At 40.8% G+C, this 20994-nt stretch overlaps 1 protein-coding gene across 5 annotated transcripts in view; it reads right to left on the bottom strand.

Moving 5' to 3' along the window:
* The window catches only part of TBL1X (transducin beta like 1 X-linked), a 473837-nt gene that overhangs the window by 329302 nt on the left and 123541 nt on the right, over nt 1-20994 (bottom strand). For all 5 annotated transcript variants that reach the window (XM_030201627.1, XM_030201624.1, XM_030201623.1 and 2 more), the window contains exon 2: nt 4786-4863. The gene's annotated coding sequence lies outside the window, so the exon portion shown is untranslated. The remainder of the gene's footprint in view (nt 1-4785; nt 4864-20994) is intronic.

The following is a 20994-nucleotide window of genomic DNA, read 5'->3' on the forward strand; positions in this document are numbered from 1 at the left end:
GAGATCTGAAGCACTCTCAGACATCGGTGTACAGGAGGTCAGACTTCAGGATGGCAAATGTGGAATGTGTGCTGGAAATTTTATGTTAAGCTACCAAGGGGGTCTTTTACTAAGCAGCAGTAGCGTTTTTAGCTTGCGGTAGAAATCAACTGGTGGTAAACGCCGAGACGTCCATAGGAATATGATGGGTACCTTGTTGTTTACTGCCAGCTGAATACTACTGCGAGCTAAAAAACGCTACCGAAGCTTAGTAAAAGAACCCCCCGACCCAACAGAGGGACTCTTCCCTCATAAATGACAAGCAAACAAAAAAATTTACTATTACCAACTGTTGTGGGCTTTTCCCTTCCCAAGTACACTACCTGTCTTCTTGAGTCAGATCTTCAAAAAGACACATACATGTATGAGAGAGGGGAACAGTAAATGACCAGATAACCACTGGAGGTATTCAGAGATGACCCCTCCTCCCACCCCCAAAAATGTGAATAAAAATAGTACTCATCAGTCTCTGACTTTATAGTCAGGCCCAGTAGTGAAGCATGCAGGTCCCTGGAGTAATGCAGTGGTGGGTGCAGTGCACTACAGACAGAAGAACTCAGGCCCATACCTCCCCTACCTGTTGCACTTGTGGCGGAAACTGTGAACCCTCCAAAATTCACTAAAACCCCACTGTACCCACATATAGGTGCCTCCTTTACCCATAAGGGCTACTGTAGTGGTGTACAATGGGGGTAGTGGGTTTTGGAGGGCTCAGCAGACAAGGTAAGGGAGCAATGGTGAGATGCGTACCTGGGAGTATTTCTATGAAGTCCACAGCAGTGCCCCATTAGGGTGCCCAATTGCTCTCTTGGGATGTCTAGGGGCCCAGTCTGCTAAACATGCTGGCCCTTCCTACATCCCAATGGCTTGATTTTGTGTGTTTTTAACTTGTGCGGCTTTTTTAATCCAAAAATGGCCTAAAAAGATAAACACACAAAGCTCAAACCTTGTTCAAAATGGTATAAAAAAAAAAAAAAGACAGAAACTTTTCTTTTTCAGAAAATGGTTACATTTGCTATTCGGATTTGGGACACTTACCACACAATGTCCAAAGTTCGACTTAAGACGTTATATCTAAATTGCCCCTCTATATATTCTTTTTCACCGACCACGTTGTTTGCTCAAAAGCTCCTTTTTTAAAAAATGCTATTGCTATGCCCAGACAAGTATTTTGGGGTGAGTAATACAAAATAGGGTGGGTAGGGGGAAATCCCTGGGTAATTTTGAATGGAAGTTCATGGAATCATAGCCCATTCCTGATTCTGAATGAGTTGGCAGCTCAAAAGGAACAGGAAGAGAAATATTATCTCACTGACACATCTAACCCACAGGTGTTGATTTCTTTGTTCCTCAATATTTCTTCAATGACAGCATCTCCTCTAATAACACAGAAAATGCTATGCTTGCTTAAAACACTGCCACAGGATTCAGTCTGCAAGTGGAGAAATAAAATTTACCCACATGTATGGAAAAAGACTAGAGAGCATACTTACACACCCAATATGAAACTATATCAGTCCCTAGTAATCTGGACCAGAAAACCAGCGGGCACCTTTCCAAGCCAGTACTAACGAAAATAACTATTGTATCTGCAACAAAAAGAAATTGCACGGTACTTTGGAGACCGATCACAATCAAGGACGAGCTACCTTTGCTTCTTACATTCCCAAAATATAATCCATTTTAAGATGTGAATAATGTGGCAGCCATTTAAAATATCTTCAGGAACCTGAGTAGCATGAAAAAAATGTGAGAAACATGGTTGGCATTGTAACCAACAGCGCATATGGCTCCTTGCCTTCATAATCAAATACTTTTATATGTATTCTTCCTGCATCAGAACCTCAATAAAAAAGCAAAAAAAAAATGTGATTAGAGATGGAACAACTCCAGGAATGTGATGCTTTCAGTCTAAGCAAGGGGGTAGGGGTTCACCGCTTTGATGCTTGTTAGCTTGGGAAAGGCAGTTAAGCAAAACTCGCCACAGAATAATCTTTCATTAATACCAACAGAATGCGCGTTTAAGAACAAACCAGTGAAATAAAGCAGTTTCCTTTGGAGGTTATCCTCTCAAATTTGGGCACCTAGTGGAGTATAAGTTAATGTTCCTTAGGCTGCCAGCAGATTCAGCAGTAAAGTGATTTCAGTTGAAAGGAAGTCAGCACCTCCAGTAAGCTCAAAGCCACAATCGAGCTCAATGCTTTGCAAAATAATAACCAATGAAAACCACCAGCCCTATAAATAAAGCTTTATTACCACTCAATACTGTGCTAAGTGACAAGGCGGAGGGCCACAGTACACAAAGCCACCCTTATCATGGTGCCGTGCACCCGTACGCCCAAGCCCTGGAAATAGGTAGGGGAGCCCTGGTGGCCGAGAAGGAGTTTGCGCCAAAGCTGAGCTCCCTGTTGAGAAAGGAGGTGACAGAGGCAGGGGCTTAAAAGCCCATAGCGTACCGAAAGAGCCCTCTCTTCTCTGTCCCCGAGGACTCTGACGAGAATAGCGTGTGTACCATGTAGGTCAGGTGTCAACTGTGCATAACCCAAAGACAAAATAACACACATAGATGGTGGCAATTCTGTAAGTGGGGCCCTCCAAGTAGGAGCTCTGAGGACGTGTGGCAGGGTGTCCAGATTCCATTACACAATACTAGTGTAACCCAGTATCGGTGCCCCTTACATTTACACGCCCACAATAGAGCTGGTGTAGCTGTGGGTGCCTAAATGGAGCAGGGACATGCTTAACTTACATCCCCTTGCATTTACACACTATGTAAGTTACACACACCCTTACAGAAGGGTGCTGGCACTTTTGTGGGTAAGCTTACACTTATGCGTGTAAATGCTAGAATTCTATACATTTGTGTGTGCAAGGGCTGCATTAATACGGGCACCTAGTTTACAGAATTGTCCTTCACAAGGTCAGTTGATTCATCCAGTCTGCCTAATTATTCTTGTCCACACTGCTTAAAGTACATCCCAATTGTCAGCCACACTACTTGTAGAATAATTGCTTCTCATTCAAGAGATTTGTTGCTTTCCTGTACTGAACTCCACCATCTTGACTCTGCTTCTGTTCATTTCTAACAAAAAGACCCCACAACAATCCAGCCACCAACACTAGCATGACTGATTCCCAAACACCCAGTGCTCTACCACTACCTGTCTGCTGCACTGAGCTGAACACAAACAGCTTGCAGGCTACAAAAAAAAAAAAAAAGAGGGAGCCCATTAAGGCATTTGCGTTTCTACTGTATTTGCAAACTACCAGACAGAATCTTCTACAGCCAGTCATGGTTTCAGGACATCCACAATGAATATTCATTAGGTTGATTTGCATGCACTGCTTCCACTGCATGCAAATTTCTTCCATGCATATTCAGTGTGGATATCCAGAAACCCCAGGACAGGTTTGGGAATCATTATGTTGTTAACATCAAAAAGCCCAAAGACTGCCAACAAGCTCCACAACACAAGGCAAAAACGGAGTCAGTCCAAGAATAAAGGACTTTGTTTTACTCATCTCCAGGCTAGCTCTAGAGGGCTTAACCAGCACTGTAAAATGTGTTAATAACCCTAAATGTTCAAACAGCATTCTAGTTCTGCATTTACCTAGAGATGTTTAGCTGCAGCTGGCCAGATAACCAGAGCTATGACTTGTCATCAGCTATCCAGGTCCAAGTTGGGAAATGTTGAATATCTAAACATAATATTAGCTGTGCATGTAGTCCCCCATCAAGTATTAAATGGCCAGGAGGAATACCACAAGGTGAACAGGACAGAATGCAAAGCTATACAAGCTGAACCAGCCATGGAAGAGTCAGAGTATGAAAGTGCATTAAAATGAAAGTAAATCAAATGACTGTAAATGCAAAACAGACTGGTGGGGAGGCACAAAATGACTCAGCCAGAAGCAAATTCTCATAGTACTACTTTTAGAACAACAGAATGCAAGACAGTAGACGATTTATTATGTGCCATTTTTAGGCTTGGGACATTCTAGTTATTCTACATTTGGGAGGTAATTTATACAGGAGGCTTACATGACAAGTTCAAAAATAGTGCCAATTTTACAATGGTACTATAGGCACTTACAAACCTTTATAAAATAAGCAGCCAAAGCCAACCCCTTTTGCCTTTATGTACACCAGCTCCAAAGATATGCATTTCAGAGAGTACTCTTATGCAAGCACCTGCATATTTTATAAAATGCATGCATACATTGTAACTTCACCCCTGCTGCATCCTCTCCATCCCTCCTCGCCTCTCAAAATCTATTTTTTCCTTTTGATTATCCTTTCCTTTATTTGCCTCTACATGTTAAATTTTTTTATCCTTAAAACCCCACTCACTGCTCATAATATTCACCTTCAAGACTTTGTAATTGTAATTATAAATACTACGTAAGCCGCACTGAGCCTGCAATGTGTGGGAAGTGCGGGGTACAAATGTAATAAATAATAATAATAACTACACTTCGGAACATTTATATGCAGTCCACAGAAATGCAGCCATAGGCTCTTGTACACGAATGTGCAATTTTTTGAATGTAAAACATTCCTTATACTTTGAAAAGCATCTATAAAATTACCCCCATGTCTAAAGTGAAAATATTTATAGCCTGAGTCATCATTACAGCTTCCACTGGACCATGTGTAAAGCCAGTGCATTTTATTTTCAAGCACACAAACACAAAAACACATTCACAGTTAGTGCACACAAAACTGTAATTTAAGCATTTACTTACTCTGGGCAAATGTAGTCAAAACCCTGGATTACCCCAGATTTTCCCTCCAGGCCAGGTCGTCTTTTAATCCTGTGTCACCTTTAACAAGACACAAAAGATCAAGTTCATATAAGGTGAAAAATATAATTATTTTGCTCCACACTTCTGCCTCTCTCTCTCTCCCTTCCTACTCCTTCCCAATGAAGAAGAAAAAAAAAAAACCACAGGCATGTGCACTAATACCAAAAGGACTGCCTCCCATTCAGAAAGGACTAAACCAGCTCTTTAGTGACCCAGAACCTGCTCTCACATGGACTACTTCCAATTCCTTAAATACAAACCTTGTACGTTGTTTCCATGGGTCATTCTTCAAGACTAACGAATGCAATGCAAATCCTACACTCAACTGCCAGAAGGCAAAAGTCATAGAGGCATCTTTGACATCTCAAGATGATTTCCCCCACCAATAATTCTAGCAGTTTAGACCTCTGCAAGCAGAAATACATCAAAGTTTTCAAAAAGTAAAATGAGTTATTCCCTGCTCGCTCAAAAACGCCACCATCACTAGGGTTGTGCCTTCATTTGAAACGACATGGGAATTCTCAAGGAAATTTCCCATATTGATTTTAGCCAAAAATGACAGGAAATACTCAAATACCTCTAAATGGTACAGGAGTCTGACCAAAACAACAATTTTTATATTGCAAATCTGTAGCCATCACTTGGCAGCAACTGTTTTGAACTAGTTAGAGAAGGTGGCAGCCATTGTGTAGTGAGACTAATGCCACAGAAATTAAGAACCATGCTCACAAACTAAATGCAAGCAGCTTTCATGGCACTGTAAACATGAGGAGGCACTGGTGATGGATTACAGAAATGTGGAGATGAAAGGAGAATTTAAGGAAATAACATGGAAGTAATGGGAAGTCTGGGTGGTGAGACCAATGGAGAAGATAGAAAAGTGAGAGTAGGGAGGGAGAAAGAAGGAGAAGCTGGAATGAGGTGGTGGATTGGAAGATGGAAGACCAGCAAAAAAAAAAAAAAAAAAATTGCCTGAAGGGTCTGTGGAGCAAAAACAAAGAGGGAAAAAGTCAAGGAAATATTCTGTCTTGCAGTAGTAGTACGTGCTCTTTACTGTTGGACCACAGAATTCAGAGAGAACAAAGAAACATTGATTAAACTACCTTGTGCAAGCAAAGCTCAAGCAGTTGTTAGTAGAATTTTGATGGCTGTTTTCTTTTCCTTAATATTAATTTTTTATTACAGTTGCTAATAAATACAATGTAACAAAACCCATCAAAATATAAAGACCCCATCATATTTATCACATTTATCTCACTATAATGGCAGTGGGAACAAATTTATAAATGGCTAAAATTTGAAAAGAATGGTTCTACAAACTGTTATTCACAGAACATATGAAAAGATATGGCACAGATTTGTCAATAATGTTTTTGTTTTATGGCATGTTACCAAAAGTTCATCAAATTTTTTTTTTTGTTAAATACTTGTGAAGAATCTGTTTGGTTTATATTATGACAAGGTTTTTATTTCATTTTTGATGCATTAGTAATAAAAGATATTCAAGGATTTAAAACAGTTTATAAGAAGTCAACTAATAAAGTACTAATGGCCTTGTTTACTAAACTGCGTTGTAGGCGAGCTAACTTTTTAGCGTGCACTAAAAATTAGCACACACTAATGACAGACACCCCCATTATATTCCTGAGGGTGTATTTAGTGTTAGAACAAGCTCATTTTTAGTGCACGCTAAAAAGTTTGCGTACCTACAGCATGGCTTAGTAAACAGGGCCGTAAATTTGGCACTCACAATTTTTGCAATATAGACGATTATGTTCCAATATCTATGATTACTTGGAGTACTGTGTTCAGTTTTGGAGGCCATATCTCTCTAGCCCTTTTGATCCCAGCTCCCCTTAGCATCAGCCTCCAAGCTCCTTCTCTACAGCCCTCCCCCCTTAGCATCAGCCTCCAGCCCCTTCTCCTGTCTCAGCATTGGCACATTGGTGGGAGCATCTTCCTGTGCTCCTGCAGCTGTGCTGTTACAGTGCTCCCTCTGTCATAGGCTAAAGTAAATTTGAAATGAAGACGAGGCATTTCCCATGTCTTAAGAAGAACAGAAAGTGCTTCTTCTGTGTGTTTCAAGCAGCCCGAGGCAGAGGGAGCAAAGTACCAGAATGCTCCTGCTTCTGTGAAGGATGAACTGTTTGAGGCAGGCATTAGGCATCCTTAAGCTTCGGCATCATGAGACTGCCTTGCCTCTTAAGCTGACCCTGCCCACCAATCTAAAAACTAATGTAGAAGGGAGCTTATTAAAGTGATAAAATTGTAAAGAGAGTTCAAAGAAAAGACTTTAGTTGGCTGATGATTAGAAGAATGGATGCTGCAATTGCTATGGACTATGTAGAATGGATGCTACAGTTCATAAGAACCATGCCTGGGATCAATGATTTGCCCCAAAGCAAAGTTCTAACTTTCTGAACATATATATATATGATATGATGTTGGCTTTGGATTTTTATGAAGAAAGTCCATAAAATGCAATTCTAAATAAAGTCTTTATCTGCAGATTAGCAACTATGATAATTTTTGTATTTACGCTGGTATGTTGATATGATTTTGAATAATATTTTAATTATTTTGATTTAAAGCACTAAAAGTTGATTCTTTACACTTTGTAGATGATGGAAGATTTTCATGATTATTTGATTTTCATTCGGGTCTATGATTATATCAAACGATATGCACAATTTGTTTATAACAACTGTGCAGTTTCATATATGAAAGCTTTTCCACATAGATTTAGGGGTCCTGTTATTAAGGTGCGCTGCCAGAGCATGTGCTAATTAGCATGAACTAAATGATAAGATGCCCACAGGAATATAATAGGCATCTCATTATTTAGCACACGCTAATCATTAGTGCGTGCAAAATCCATTAGCGTACCTTAGTAAAAGGACTCAGATTCTGAGATTCTTTTTTCCTACTTGCACAGAGCATTCTTTTGTATCGTAAACAAGACATCATCCAATCTACATATTCCCAAAGTCATTATTTAATGCTGAATAAAACACAACTACAATGGTGGTACAGTTTTTAAAAAGCTAGAATCATGCATGGTCCAGTGAAATGGGACGCTACAATCCATGCATTACATGCAAAAGCGAACAGATAAGAAAACGAATCAGCACTGCAAAAAAAAAAAAAAAAGAGATGAATAATACAAACAGGAGAAACAAGACAGCTATGTAACAGGAATTTTGAATCATAACCAATCTACAGCAGAGTTGAGTTTTTGGAGTGTGAACTTCTGCTTCATGGTTTATTTTTCAAACTCAAAAATTCCTCAATCCTTAGGTTATTAGAAAAACATAGAAGCCTCAGAGCACCAAGGCCTTAAGCCTGGCCTTCCCTTATCAGTTTAGAGAAGAAAAGAGGAGTCCTAAAAGCTATGTCATCTTCCCTGAGACTCCATGTATGTCATAATAATTCCCATGTAGGAAAGGAACATGATAAATCACAGATCTGTAAGAAATGTACCTCGATAAAGCACACAATAATTTTATTTAGTCATCTACAGCTTCAACATCAATAATACATTAATCCCAGCCTAAAATACATTAACTGTCTACATTTCATAGTTATTTCAGTTATTATTAGATATGTCGTTGATGTAATACAACACTATTATTTACTAGGACTCACCCAATATTAGTACCAAATATGACCATATAATTTTGAGTCTCCTTTAAAAGACATATATAAGCTTGTCATCGACAGCAATTTCAAAAACCACTTTACACCAAATAATGATGTTAGGAGCTTCCTTCCAAAAGGAATACAGTGCGAAATGAGTTGAGCCTGTAAGCTACTTGACCTTTTTTTTTTTTTTTAAATCCATCCAGAACTTTTGTTCTTTAGAACATCTCCATCAAACATGTAGATATGACCCTTCTGAGGCTACTGCACCATCATCATCATCATCATTAGTGTTTATATCACTGTTGTTGACAACTTCGTTCACAGTGGTTCACAGCGTAAACATCCTCACCAAACAAACTTAAAGGCCAATGTCAAAAAAATTAAGTAAAGTTGGATATCTCCGGGTATGGTTCAGCAAACATGCCTTGTTTCATTTTTGAGAACATACATAGTAACATAGTAGACAGATGATGGCAGAAAAAGACCTGCACGGTCCATCTAGTCTGCCCAACAAGATAAACTCATATGTGCTACTTTTTGTGTATACCTTACCTTGATTTGTATCTGCCATTTTTAGGGCACAGACCGTAGAAGTCTTGCCCAGGACTAGCCCCGCCTCCCAACCACCAGCCCCACCTCCCCCACCGGCTCTGACACCCAATCTCGGCTAAGCTTCTGAGGATCCATTCCTTCTGAACAGGATTCCTTTATGTTTATCCCATGCATGTTTGAATTCCGTTCCGTTAATCCAGGCACTCTGTTATAACATTATCCTCAACATTTAACTCTTTTGTAACAGACAGATAATAAATATGCCAGTGGTTCCCAAACCTGGTCCTGGAGGCACCCCAGCCAGTCAGGTTTTCAGAATACCCACAATGAATATTCATGAGAGAAATTTGCATGCACTGCCTCCATTACGTGCAAATCTATCTCAAGAATATTCATTGTGGGTATCCTGAAAACCTGACTGGCTGGGATGCCTCCAGGACCAAATTGGGAACCACTAGAATATATACCACATAGATCTCCACCGATCCTCATCAAGCATCTAGTGCAACTCTTCATATCAAGTATCAATAACAGAAAATTAGCCTTGATTGATTTCTCCCTCATTTATTTATACATTTGTAAAGTGAAAATTTAATTTTATTATGAGCATCTGCCAGGCCTACAGTGGTTCCAGTTCACTAGGCCAACTGAGGAAGCTAACCCGTCTAATTCTTCTCACTAGTGGTTTACGTCAAGAACATCCATTATTTGTATTTGCAACTTTGCATCATAAATTTAGCCACCAGTTCCTAAAGCCATTTCAGTCCTCCTCCTTTACAAATCTGTCAGGTATACCTCAAACCACAATGTTTCCAATGACTCATATATGGGGCATAAGTACAAAGTTATACAGCTGCATTGTGGTACAGATAATAGAATACTGCCTGCCAGAAATGGACTCGTTCTGTATATGGAAGACATCAGTGAAGAAAATGTAAAAAAGCACTGGCAAATCCATTCCCTCTGGTTGATACTTTCCCATTGATACCCAGGGTTGCTCCATCCCATCTGCATACTATTCTCTCAAACACACTGTAAAGTTTTACTCATTTGCCCCTGGATTATATATACAATGACTAGAGTTCCGCATGCAAATCAGCACACGTAACTGATTTGTGTGCAGAATTTAGTACCTTGTGCATCCTTTTACACCAACGAAAATGTGGTGTAAATCCTGGCGCATAGATTTGGGTACAGAGGGCCATATTCTATAACAATGCCAATGAAACACTAATTTCCCTGACCCATAACCACGCTCCTTTAATGTGCCTGCACACATTAAATATGTAAGCGCAGTGCGTTACAGAATACACTTCGGGGATTGTGTCCGTAAATTCTAATTATTGCCAATTACTGCTCATTATTGCTTATTAAGTGCTGTTAACAATGCTGATTGGCTTGTTAAGCCAATTAAGTTACGCGCATTTTTATAGAATACGCTTGGATTTTGGAGCAGAATGCTAGGCGAGCTGTACAGAATCTGGGGGATGGCTTGCTAAGCATATTCTATACTACTACTACTTAACATTTCTAAAGCGCTACTAGGGTTAAAGAAATATGCATAAATCAGACTGCATGGATTTCAAAAAGGGGCGTGGTCATGGGCATTCCTAAAATTTACAGTGTTATAGAATACACCCAGTCCACAACTAAATTAGTCATGCGCTTTTACACCAATATCCAGACCAGGCATCAAGGACATCACAACATTTTGCTCCAGGCAACCTGCTGGTAACGTTCTCTAGTGCTGGCATGTGATTATGTTGCCACTATATTGTTTTGTTTCAGTCATGGGATCTAGACAAATTCTTAATTCCCCTCTGCTTGGCTTTTCTATCACTACCACTGATTTTATAAATTCTGTGGCTTCATTAACTTTGTCAATTGCATCACATTTTTCCATTCTGTTGATTACTTTACATTTCTCTCCCTCTCAGCATTGTACATGGGGCCTGTAACAGTGAGAGTTACTGTTTCATCTGCTTTGATTCTTGAAAACTGCCCTGAACCCAGAGTAGTCACATTCAGCTGGCATTGTGTTTTGACCATTCACAACAGGCAAGTCCGCATAAGCTGAATCTTGACATGTGAAAGGAGAAAAACAAAAAAAACAGAGAGGCAAGTGCACTACAAGAAAGTGAGCAAAAAAGACTGAGCACAAAATAAATCAATAGAGTTTCGTTTCTATAGTCAAAAATGTTTATTCAAAAGACAAGCAACTCAACATATTTCGCCGACAGACTGCCTCAGCGGTTATTATGACATATAGATGATATAATTCTGCTTTCAAACATGGAAAAGAAATTCTGAACAAAATCAACAGAGATGTTCTCTAAAGAACAAAGTTACAGCACAGCTAATATGTGTGATACAGCACTGATATGAAAAGACATGTTTAAAAGGAAAATTATATTATTTATTGATATAGGTCATAACCACCCCTGAAGCACTTTAAATGGGCTGTGTCAGCACTGTCGCACGGCAGCCACTAGTGAGGCTTAGTAAACAAGGGGGAATGTTATCCTTGTCTTCCTTTATGTTTTAGTAAATTTTGTGTGCACACTTTTCAGAAGCCTCAGTTGCTTTTCCCTCTTGTTTTTATTTCTCTTCCTAGGACTCTCTTGCATTGGGTACCTTTCCTCAGTGACCTCCAATGACATCTTCTTCCAAGATCTTCTGGTAAGTCTCACTCCTTAGACAGCACACCTACTTTCCTAACTTTAAATAAATGAAAGGAAGGAAACCCTGACTTCCTATGCCTATATGTTGTCTCTCCTTCTACAATTTTTTCTAGCTAGCCCAAAATCAAAATTAATTAGACATACCTTGTTCAGACCAACCCACAATTTAGTTTAATTTACAATTTCTTACAAATTTTTCACCCTCTCTCATTACCATTTGAACATGCACAGATTTTTTTCCAACAGCTGAGACAGACAGGCCTTTTTCCCAAAATTATAGTTAGGTAACATAAACAGGATGCTATTTACAGCTAATATAATCACTTTTTAATTTATAATAAAGTGTTTCAATTCAGTTTTTCATTTATATAAGGCAGAATAAAGCTTCTATCTCAAACATCAGTTCACCCAAAGTAAAAAAAAAAAAAAAAATACTTTCATTCATTGTAATGACTTAAGACTCTCAAATCCAGCACTAAGTTCCTTTCATCAATGTCACAAACTCAAATATCTGTCACCGTAGTACCGCCAGAGCTCTCACACTGACTTTTTTTTCTTTTTTTTTTTTAAGGAATCATTCACTTATACAAGGCTGATATGAGGTTTAACTTCTCAAGGCTGCTCTTTCAACAATTTCTCCACACGCAAGCTCTCACCTTTGTTTAACAATGACCTGACGCTTTTCTTACTATATTTCTTTTCAAACAATGTTATTATCAGTAATTCCCTACATTTCCATTCATCTTCTGTTTCACAAGTTAACAAAACTTCAACATTTCCCAGGAGAGTTCATACACAGAGACTTTCAACACACACAAAGTTCACACATCTTTTTAAATATTTTCTTTCAAAATACCCCTCAAACCACAACACACACTCACACATCTACTAACAGAACTTTCTGGAATCCTTGGGCTCTTGCCTGGCACACACTGTCAAATGTCACGAGTCCATGCATTCTCAACTGCATGCACAGCATCACTCACTTCAAAGTTAGAGGAACGCTTAATTTTTATTCCACTGCCCACCATGTATCAGTTCCTGTGCTTAACTCCTTTTCCTCCCTGTTTCTCTCTCCCAACATATTTCCCTTGCATGGCTCTGCTATGGAGCCGGTTAGGCATTATGCAATTCCAGGCATGCGCCACCTTCGCACGCATGTAATCCAAACTTTTGGGTTTGCCAGTATATTTAAAATTTTCAGGGAAGGATTTCTGGGCCTTTCCTCTACTTCTGCCATCTTGTTTGAGCCTTTTCTCCTCCCAGCATAGCTCCCAGTTTCGGGCCTATGCAGGCTGCAGCCTCCCAGACTTTCCTGCTGCCAACCTAGTTTCTAACACAGCACGCATCCAACTCTGCCAGCTAGCCAACAGAACCCAAACCACCCCACTGCTGCCCGTAAGCCTTCTGCCATGCCGGAGCTCAGGTAATTTTTTTTTTAATAATTCACTTAGGTTACATTAAGATGAGATTTTCCCCACCAGAGATACACACACACAAAAAAAAAAAAAAAAACCACCACACACATATACACACTCTTGTTCTTCAGATAATACATGCATACACTCTCATTGTTGGGGCACATACAGGCACTTTTCAAATAACACACTTTCTCTCTCTCTCTGCTGGTGCTGTGCTGCTCATGTTGTGCTCATTCAATCAGTGCCAACCCCACTCCATCATGTAAAGTTCCTGCAATTTAATTTGCAGCCAGTTCTTTTCCTCACCCTGTAACAGGTCCTTCACACTTCCCCCATTGCTCTAATGTTCCCACCCTTTCTCAACAGTCCCCCCCACCCCAGGACACTTACTGCTTCCACTGGCTCTCTACAAGGCCTCTTACTCTACCCAGGAACTTATTCCAGTTCAGCTGTTTCCTCTGAGTAGAGCAGCCTTCCCACTGGCTGAATCCAACCACAGTCTTCTGAACTAGGAGGAGGATCACTGGAGAGATACAGTGAGCTAAACTCTGAAAAATATGGACACATTTTGCTATCCCTCATGGCTTTTTACAACAGGTAATGTAGAAATTCTGTAGAATCAGAAAAAAGTCCATTTGGGAATCCTAGCCTCCTGAGTACTGATCTCATCTGCCAGGGCTCTAGACATGTCTAGTTTGCCTATGCCTTAATCCGGCAATATATACAATTTATCTTCCGCCCAAGTGTCCCTACTCTCTCATAACTTCTTTGGTGACTTCGTTGGCTCCCTATCCATTTACAGATACAGTTAAACCCTTCCTACTAGATTACAAGTTCATTCATTCTGCAGCTCCTCCAAAGCTGCCAAGAGAGCCAACCTTTGAAAGAAAGTTTTAAGCTGCATCCCCAGTTCCACCCTGCCACACCCCCAGTTCCAACCAGTCACACACACTCCGAAATGTCCTCCTAATGCATTTCCTGCTGCCAATGGAAATGGAGGCTGCTCAGTGCAGTGGCATAGCAAGGATAGAGTGGGCCCAAGAGGAAAAAGTAAGATCTACCTCCTATAACACCATTTCTCCCAAGGTAGTGGGGATAGAGGAGAACACCATCAGAACTCCAGTAAACAAAACCTGCTTAAAGCGGATCTATACAGAAAATCTGGCATAATAATAGAAATAAAAACTGAAATGCAAGAGATCAAAGATTCACATTTCCCAAAAGCTAACATTTTATAATTAATACATTAAGAAAAAAAATACATTTTCCTACTTTTGTTGTCTCAGCATTGCTTTGGTCCAAGTGTCTCTTCTTAGCTTTTTCTTAACTCTCTTTCCAGGGTCTCCATCTTTTTGACATTTATTCTCTCTCTCTCTCCATGTCCATCATCCATCTTTCCTCTGTGTACCTTATCTATCCTATTCAGCATCTCCCCTTTGTGTCTCTCTCCCTATTTATCCTCCTGGGTCCAGCATTGCCCTTCTGTGTCCCTGTCCCTATGTTCCCTCCACACCTTGCATCTCTTCTCTGTCCCTCTCCCTCTCCATGTCCATCTTCTTCCTTCTCTATTTCTTCCACGTGCACCCCGTTATCAGCCATTCTTCCTCGCTCTCTCTCTCCTGCTATCTCTCCTCCCCCCTCCCCACCATGGAGCCAGAATTTCTCCCCCCTCTCTCCTGACAGCTTGTTTCCCTCGTCTTCACCTATGCCAATCAATGACATCATGAGGAGGTAGGGCCTGAGTTGTCCCGGTTCTATTGGCCCACTTACAAGGAAGCTGAGGCGGAACGCAACACGACACAAAAGCCACTCATGCACAGAAGCCCCTGCCAGCCTAAAACCAGATGCCATCAAGGAAGCAGGAGGCAGATGGTAGGCAAAGAAACCAGGGAAGGAGGACTATGACAACTGTGTGAAATAGAAGACAAGTTGCCTAGAATTCTCGGAAATTCTTTCAAAGAAGAAGAAGAAAAACAAATATGAGGAGGAATAAATTTCTAAGAAAGAGAGGGTGCAAGGAGAGAGCCTGGGGTTTAATGCTGTTCCCATGCTTAACTTCACATTTATATATATCTGGATTTTATCCAGACATTCAACTGTACTCTTCAGTTCTATATACAGCTGCTTTGGGATAAAATGTTTGGCTACTAATTATAATGGACATTAGCATTGGCAGATCCAAAAGGGCAAAAGCAACAAACTATTGTTACTTTCATTATTCAATTATAAAGCTGGAGCGAGGGAAATATGTTGACAGCCAGTGGGAGAACAGGACTTCAGAGCAGACACTCCACTTAAAAGTAATCATAAGCTATTAGTCCTGTCTACATGTTATTACTCCCATCTCAATGTACCCTACAAGAACTTGGCTTCATCAAACTGTAAAACAGAGAGCAGGCCTGGATTTACATCACGGAGTTAAAAAGCTACTACTGCTACTCCTTATGGGATACAAGTCCAGTCCTGATTCTCTGTTTGACAATCCTTGTACAGTCAAGTCCTTACGCTCCCACAGAAAGCAGCAAACTGGACGTTGTAAGGTCTAGGCCAGGGTGGGCAACCCTGGTCCTCAAGGGCCTACAACCCCTTTGCGTTTTCAAGATTTCCACAATGAATATGCATGAGATCTATCTGCATGTACTGCTTCCATTGTAATCTCATGCATATTCATTGTGGAAATCTTGAAAACATGACGGAGTTGTGGCCCTTGAGGATCAGGGTTGCTCACACCAATACCAGAGTCTCAATGCGTGGATGAGACGATGGTGCAGGGAGGAGGGCTTTAGATTTGTTAGGAACTGGGCAACATTCTGGGGAAGGGGGAGCCTATTCCGAAAGGATGGGCTCCATCTTAACCAGAGTGGGACCAGGCTGCTGGCATCGGCGTTTAAGAAGGAGATAGAGCAGCTTTTAAACTAGAAATGGGGGGAAGGCCGACAGTCGCTCAAAAGAGCATGGTTCGGGATAAGGTATCTTTCAAAGATATCACCATAACAGGGAAGATAGAGTATCCTGATAGTGAGGTTGCAAAAGAGATTGTAGTAGATCGGGTATCTTTAAATAACAATAAAAATCAGACAAAAGATTGCCAGTTAATACTGTCAAGTACTAAGCATGATGTACTTAGGAACAACAAACATAGTTTGAAATGTCTATATGCGAATGCCAGGAGCCTAAGAAATAAGATGGGGGAGTTAGAATATATTGCACTAAATGAAAAATTAGATATAATAGGCATCTCTGAGACCTGGTGGAAGGAGGATAACCAGTGGGACACTGTCATACCGGGGTACAAATTATATCGTAGTGATAGGGTGAATCGGATTGGTGGAGGGGTAGCATTGTATATTAACGAGAGCCTTGAATCAAATAGATTGAAAATTCTGCAGGAAGCAAAACACTCCTTGGAATCACTGTGGATTGAAATTCCATGTGCAAAGGGGAAAAGGATAGTGATAGGAGTGTACTACCGTCCGCCTGGCCAGGACGAACAGACGGATGCGGAAATGTTAAAGGAAATCAGGGACGCAAACAAACTGGGCAACACAATAATAATGGGGGATTTCAATTACCCGCATATAGACTGGGTTAATGTAACATCTGTACACGTAAGGGACATAAGATTTCTTGATGAAATCAAGGACAGCTTCATGGAACAGCTAGTTCAGGAGCCGACAAGAGAAGGAAAAATACTAGACTTAGTCCTTAGTGGTGCTCATGATCTAGTGCAGGGGGGTAACGATACGAGGGCCGCTTGATAACAGTGATCATAATATGATCGGTTTTGATATTGGCATTGAAGGAAGTGAAACTAGGAAATCAAGTACGCTAGCGTTTAACTATAGAAAAGGTGATTACGACAAAATGAGAAAAATGGTGAAAAAAAGACTGAAAGGAGCAGCTCGCAGAGTAAAAAACTTGCATCAGGCGTGGATGCTGTTTAAAAACACCATCCTGGAGGTTCAGGACAAATATATTCCACGTATTAGAAAAAAGGGAAAAAAGACTAAACGTCAGCCGGCGTGGCTAAACAGTAAGATAAAGGAAATCATTAGAGCCAAAAAACAATCCTTCAGAAAGTGGAGAAGAGAACCAACTGAAAGTAACAGGATAGATCATAAGGAATGCCAAGCCAAATGCAAAGCGGAGATAAGGAGGGCAAAAAAGGACTTTGAGAAGAAATTAGCGTTGGAAGCAAAAATACATAGTAAAAACTTTTTTAGATACATTAAAAGCAGGAAACCGGCCAAAGAGTCGGTTGGGCCGCTGGACGAAAATGGTGTTAAAGGGGCGATCAAGGAGGACAAAGCCGTAGCGGAGAAATTAAATGAATTCTTTGCTTCGGTCTTCACCGAGGAGGATTTGGGGGGGACACCGGTGCCGGAAAGAATATTTGAAGCGGGGGAGTCGGAGAAACTAAACAAATTCTCTGTAACCTTGGAGGATGTAATGGGTCAGTTCAGCAAGCTGAAGAGTAGTAAATCACCGGGACCTGATGGTATTCATCCCAGAGTATTAATAGAACTAAAAAATGAACTTGCGGAGCTACTGTTAGAAATATGCAATCTGTCCCTAAAATCGAGTGTAATACCGGAAGACTGGAGGGTAGCCAATGTTACTCCGATTTTTAAGAAAGGTTCCAGAGGAGATCCGGGAAATTATAGACCGGTGAGTCTGACGTCGGTGCCAGGCAAGATGGTGGAGGCTATTATTAAGAATAAAATTGCAGAGCATATACAAAAACATGGACTGATGAGACAAAGTCAGCACGGATTTAGTGAAGGGAAGTCTTGCCTCACCAATCTAATGCATTTTTTTGAGGGGGTAAGCAAACATGTGGACAATGGGGAGCCGGTTGATATTGTATATCTGGATTTTCAGAAGGCGTTTGACAAAGTGCCGCACGAAAGACTCCTGAAGAAATTGCAGAGTCATGGAATCGGAGGTAGGGTATTATTATGGATTAAGAACTGGTTGAAAGATAGGAAGCAGAGAGTAGGATTGCGTGGCCAGTATTCTCAGTGGAGGAGGGTAGTTAGTGGGGTCCCGCAGGGGTCTGTGCTGGGTCCGTTGCTTTTTAATGTATTTATAAATGACCTAGAGATGGGAATAACTAGTGAGGTAATTAAATTCGCCGATGACACAAAATTATTCAGGGTCGTCAAGTCGCAGGAGGAATGTGAACGATTACAGGAGGACCTTGCGAGACTGGGAGAATGGGCGTGCAAGTGGCAGATGAAGTTCAATGTTGACAAGTGCAAAGTGATGCATGTGGGTAAGAGGAACCCGAATTATAGCTACGTCTTGCAAGGTTCCGCGTTAGGAGTTACGGATCAAGAAAGGGATCTGGGTGTCGTCGATGATACGCTGAAACCTTCTGCTCAGTGTGCTGCTGCGGCTAGGAAAGCGAATAGAATGTTGGGTGTTATTAGGAAGGGTATGGAGTCCAGGTGTGCGGATGTTATAATGCCGTTGTATCGCTCCATGGTGCGACCGCACCTGGAGTATTGTGTTCAGTACTGGTCTCCGTATCTCAAAAAAGATATAGTAGAATTGGAAAAGGTACAGCGAAGGGCGACGAAAATGATAGTGGGGATGGGACGACTTTCCTATGAAGAGAGGCTGAGAAGGCTAGGGCTTTTCAGCTTGGAGAAGAGACGGCTGAGGGGAGATATGATAGAAGTGTATAAAATAATGAGTGGAATGGATCGGGTGGATGTGAAGCGACTGTTCACGCTATCCAAAAATACTAGGACTAGAGGGCATGAGTTGAAGCTACAGTGTGGTAAATTTAAAACGAATCGGAGAAAATTTTTCTTCACCCAACGTGTAATTAGACTCTGGAATTCATTGCCGGAGAACGTGGTACGGGCGGTTAGCTTGACGGAGTTTAAAAAGGGGTTAGATAGATTCCTAAAGGACAAGTCCATAGACCGCTATTAAATGGACTTGGAAAAATTCCGCATTTTTAGGTATAACTTGTCTGGAATGTTTTTACGTTTGGGGAGCGTGCCAGGTGCCCTTGACCTGGATTGGCCACTGTCGGTGACAGGATGCTGGGCTAGATGGACCTTTGGTCTTTCCCAGTATGGCACTACTTATGTACTTATGTACTTAGACTAATATCTCAGGATGACAGAGAAGCAGGTTGCGAATTTCTCACAAGTACTAGCATTTTCTGATTTATAATTCTCAGTTAAAACCATTTGTTTGTGCCCACACACTTCTTTTACCTAAATGAAACTACCAAACATAAAACAAAGCTGATGGGAGGTCATGTAATGCAAAGAAGTGGAACAGACAAGCTTCTGAGCTGCTCAGGGTGCCACCCCTCTTGTAACATAGAAAAGTAAGCTTTTTACTGCACAAATGTTATATATAAACTTCAAGTTAGACTACATTGTTAAAAGAGATGTAGTTTGGTAATATAATTAAAACCAATATGCCAAATAAAGAGAGGTCTGTAAACATACTAAACTGGCTAGAACTGGCCTTATGAGGAAAATCTGACATGGTTAACCTGAAGTTAGAGAAAAACACGTGAAAATTTGTGGGCTTTGGAAACCGCATGACAGTAATAGAGCAGCTATCAGATAACGACCATGAGATTGCTAAAGGTAAAAAAAAAAAACACAAAAACTGCAGATCTAAGCAAAAATGCTAAATCAACTGGAGAAGAAAGATGATAAGGAGAACAGATGTCCCAGAAACAACTTGTATTCCAGCAACATATATGAATCTGTGGAGGACATTGACCTGCTTCACTTGCTGGAGACCTGGCTATATCGTACAGGACATTCTGATACATTACTCATTTCAAGGGCCTGTAGACTGGAGGAAAAAAGCAAAAAGATTGCAAAGCCCAAGTCTGTGATTACTCAGGTGTTAAATTTAGTGCAAAAGGAACTAATTTTACAGTCATATCAGAAGAAAAGGTATCTGTGCTATATGATTTTTCCAAGGCTACTCGTCAGCAGTAGCAGCTAAACAAATAATTTTTGACAGTATGTGCGGGACTGTTTCAGAAAAAAAGTGAAATTTATGCTGCAATTCTTAGCTCAATTGTGAGTAGAATATGCTTGGAAAACCATTATTTTTGAGACAATGGCAGATGCAAGGTCTTTCTAGATTCACTATATATGAGCAACTGCGAGGTGAGCTTAGCAAAACAGTGTTCTTAAACACTGTTCCCCTTTAAACTTTGTAGTTTGCATCTGCAATAAAGTGACTGGGGTAAACATCCATGATGATGTGGAAAGGTAAAAGAGAAAATCTGCTGAATAAAGAAGAGAGGTGGTACCTGAAGGCATATCTGCATGACTCCAAGAGATGAGAAGTTTGTGTGTAGAGAACTGGTGTTGTTGGGATTGCTGCTTTTTTGGTTAGTTTTAAACAGTTTTGGGGTGGAGCAGATGGAAGCTAGGAAGTTGAGGCCTGCACAGAAGTGAGATATTTATAAACCTTACGATCAGTGGGTGGCACAGGAAAATTCTTTGAAGAACAGGAATGCATCCAAGTCAAGTGCTCCATGGAGAAATGCTAGCCAGCAACTGTCAGAAGTAAAGCGGTTTCTTTAAATTATAATGTAAAACATTTCTGGTTCTTCAGATATCTGAGAACCTCCTACTCACCACTACATTCCACAAGGTGTAGAAATGATTTGTAGTAGTAGTATTCGGACTAAGGTGAGGGCCCAGACTAGGGGGCCCCTGCCCATAAGCGCCAACTTGAGTGTGCCCAGGGAGGGGTCATTTCCACTGGGTTTAGCACCCCCCCCCAAATGAGTATGCTCAACACTACTCAAGCACACCCAGAATTCACAGAGTTGGCTCCTATGCCCCTGCCCAAATAGA

This window comes from Microcaecilia unicolor, chromosome 4 (assembly GCF_901765095.1).
Source record: "Microcaecilia unicolor chromosome 4, aMicUni1.1, whole genome shotgun sequence".
In the NCBI taxonomy this organism is placed as follows: Eukaryota; Metazoa; Chordata; class Amphibia; order Gymnophiona; family Siphonopidae; genus Microcaecilia; species Microcaecilia unicolor.